This window comes from Saccopteryx leptura, chromosome 3 (assembly GCF_036850995.1).
Source record: "Saccopteryx leptura isolate mSacLep1 chromosome 3, mSacLep1_pri_phased_curated, whole genome shotgun sequence".
In the NCBI taxonomy this organism is placed as follows: Eukaryota; Metazoa; Chordata; class Mammalia; order Chiroptera; family Emballonuridae; genus Saccopteryx; species Saccopteryx leptura.
In genome coordinates this window covers 169,195,402-169,198,646 of record NC_089505.1, presented here as the reverse complement: position 1 = coordinate 169,198,646, position 3,245 = coordinate 169,195,402, and positions in this window count along the sequence as shown.

Below are 3,245 nucleotides of genomic sequence, written 5' to 3'. Positions count from 1 at the left end.
AGACTATGTGGCATGGCTGATACTTAAAAAACCATAAGAATTCTTACACCAAATATAAGCAAAAGACTTGCTCACATCAACCAAGGCCCTTCTCTTACTTTAGCAGTGGGTGTTCCCCAGCAACAAAATTGAGTGTCAGGGCACAGAAGAGAAAATACAGGGAGACAGGAGTTTTTAATCTCATTATCAATAGCTGGTGTATTATAGCCATAGCAGCCTACTGTTGTAATATTGCAGCACGCTAGGCTGTTTTTCAAATACATTGTCTTCAGCCTGGAATTACCTACTGGAAAAATTCATAAGTCCTGCTATTGTTAAGATGTTGTATTATGGAAAGAAAAAAAAAAGATGCTGTGTTTTGGATGAAAACCATTTTCTTTACTTAGGCAGGAGCCAAATAATAATAATAATAATAATAATAATAATAATAATAATAATACCAACAAAAATCAATAGCTCCCCTGTTTTCTACTTCCTTTCTTCCATTAATTCTAGAAGGGGAAATAAATGCCTTCTCAAATCTTCGTAGAGTCTCATGCACATACATGAATGGATGAAAGGAGATTACATAGCTAGATGATTAGATGGATATAGAATGATAGAGGGGTAGGTAGAGGGAAGGATGGTAAGATAGGTAGGTAGGTAGGTATGATAGAATGAGAGGTGGAGGACCCTATCACAGAGAACACTTCAGACCGAGTATCAGGATTCTGAGTATCAGTTTCAGTTTTGACTCTGCCATTGACTTGCTTGTGATTTCACTTAGTCCCTTAACCTTCCTCCCCTCCCTTGATTGTGGTAGTAAAGTAGGAGTGTTGCCATCTAGTAAGTAGGGCCATATTTGTAGATCTTGAACCCTTAAGAGATAGCTCTGCAAATTCATTATAATCACTTTATTTGCACCATTCTTCCCTGTCAGTGCTTCGCCAGGATTCTCAGTGGAATACAGGCTGTTACTAGCCACAACCCACAACCATACTCTCAGAAATACTCATGTCCAGAAATGAGAGGTGGTTTGGTTATCTGGGACTAACTGATGTCTAAGTTCCATCTAACTAAATTCAATGATTCAACATACATAAAAATAGCCTCCTAAAATTTCCCACTCATAATATATTTTCTATGATCATAATATTTTGTGTGAATACTAATTTTTCTTTTTTTGATTAATTTTAATGGGGTGACATTGGTAAATCAGGGTACATATGTTCAGAGAAAACATCTCTAGGTTATTTTGAACATTTGATTATGCTGCATTTCCATCGCCCAAAGTCCAATTGTCTTCCATCACCTTCTAACTGGTTTTCCTTGTGCCCCTCCCTCCCCCAACCCACTTCCTCTCCTCCCCCCACCCTGTAACCCCCACACTCTTGTCCATGTCTTTGAATCTCATTTTTATGTCCTACCTATGTACGGAATCATATAGTTCTTAGTTTTTTCTGACTTACTTATTTTGCTCAGTATAATGTTATCAAGGTCCATCCATGTTGTTGTAAATGATCCGATGTCACCATTTCTTATGGCTGAGTAGTATTCCATAGTATATATGTACCAAGCTTTTTAATCCACTCGTCCACTGACAGACACTTGGGCTGTTTCCAGATCTTTGCTATTGTGAACAATGCTGCCATAAACATGGGGGTTGCATTTCTTCTTTTCAAACAGTGCTATGGTGTTCTTGGGGTATATTCCTAACAGTGGTATAGCTGGGTCAAAAGGCAGTTCGATTTTTAATTTCTTGAGGAATATCCATACTGTTTTCCACAGTGGCTGCACCAGTCTGCATTCCCACCAGCAGAGCAGGAGGGTTCCCTTTTCTCCACATCCTCACCAGCACTTATTCTGTGTTGTTTTATTGATGAGTGCCATTCTGACTGGTGTGAGGTGATATCTCATTGTGGTTTTAATTTGCATTTCTCTAATGATTAGTGATGTTGAGCATTTTTTCATATGCCTATTGGCCATCTGTATGTCCTCTTTGGAGAAGTGTCTATTCATTTCTTTTGCCCATTTTTGGATTGGATTTTTGTCTTCCTGGTATTAAGTTTTACAAGTTCTTTATAAATTTTGGTTATTACCCCTTATCAGACACATTGTCAAATATATTCTCCCATTGTGTAGTTTGTCTTTTTATTCTGTTCTTATTGTCTTTAGCTGTGCAGAAACTTTTTAGTTTGATAAAGTCCCATTTGTTTATCCTGTCTTTTATTTCACTTGCCTGTGGAGACAAATCGGCAAATACATTGCTGCGAGAGATGTCAGAGAGCTTATTGCCTAGGTTTTCTTCTAAGATGCTTATGGTTTTATGGCTTACATTTAAGTCTTTTATCCATTTTGAGTTTATTTTTGTGAGTGGTGTAAGTTGGTGGTCTAGTTTCATTTTTTTGCAGGTAGCTGTCCAATTTTCCAACACCATTTGTTGAAGAGGCTGTCTTTACTCTAATGTATGCTCTCGCCTCCTTTGTCAAAAATCAGTTGTCCATAAAAGAGTGGGTTTATTTCTGGGTTCTCTGTTCTGTTCCATTGATCTACATGCCTGTTCTTATGCCAGTACCAGGCTGTTTTGAGTACAATGGCCTTGTAGTATAACTTGATATCCGGAAGTGTGATACCTCCCACTTTATTCTTCCTTTTCAAGATTGCTGAGGCTATTCGTGATCTCTTTTGTTTCCATATACATTTTTGGAATATGTGTTCTATATCTTTGAAGTAAGTCATTGGTATTTTAATCGGTATTGCATTGAATTTATAAATTGCTTTGGGTAATATAGACATTTTAATGATGTTTATACTTCCTAACCATGAGCATGGTATATGCTTCCACTTGTTTGTATCTTCCCTGATTTCTTTTATCAATGTTTTATAATTTTCCGAGTGATAAGATGGCGCTGGAGTAGCCAGATGTACCAACATCCACCTCCCAGAACCAAAGTGGATTACAAACTAATTTTGAGAACTATCATCTAATTTTTCTAAAGTCTGAGGAGCAGGCTGTTTTTGCAGCTACCCGATTTTCTTAGGCCCAGCCCAACAGAAGGTGTTCTAATCTTAGGCAAAATGATGACATGTGAAAATTTACTTATAGCTTCAACTTCCCCTTTCTGGCTATAACTTCCCATGGTGACAAGGCTCTTGAGGGGGCCTGATGACTTTCTTCTCTTTTAATTCCCAACCTCCTATAAAATAAGAAGAAATCTGATGATTAGTAAGCACACACCACCACCCTCTTCTCGGAACTACATTTC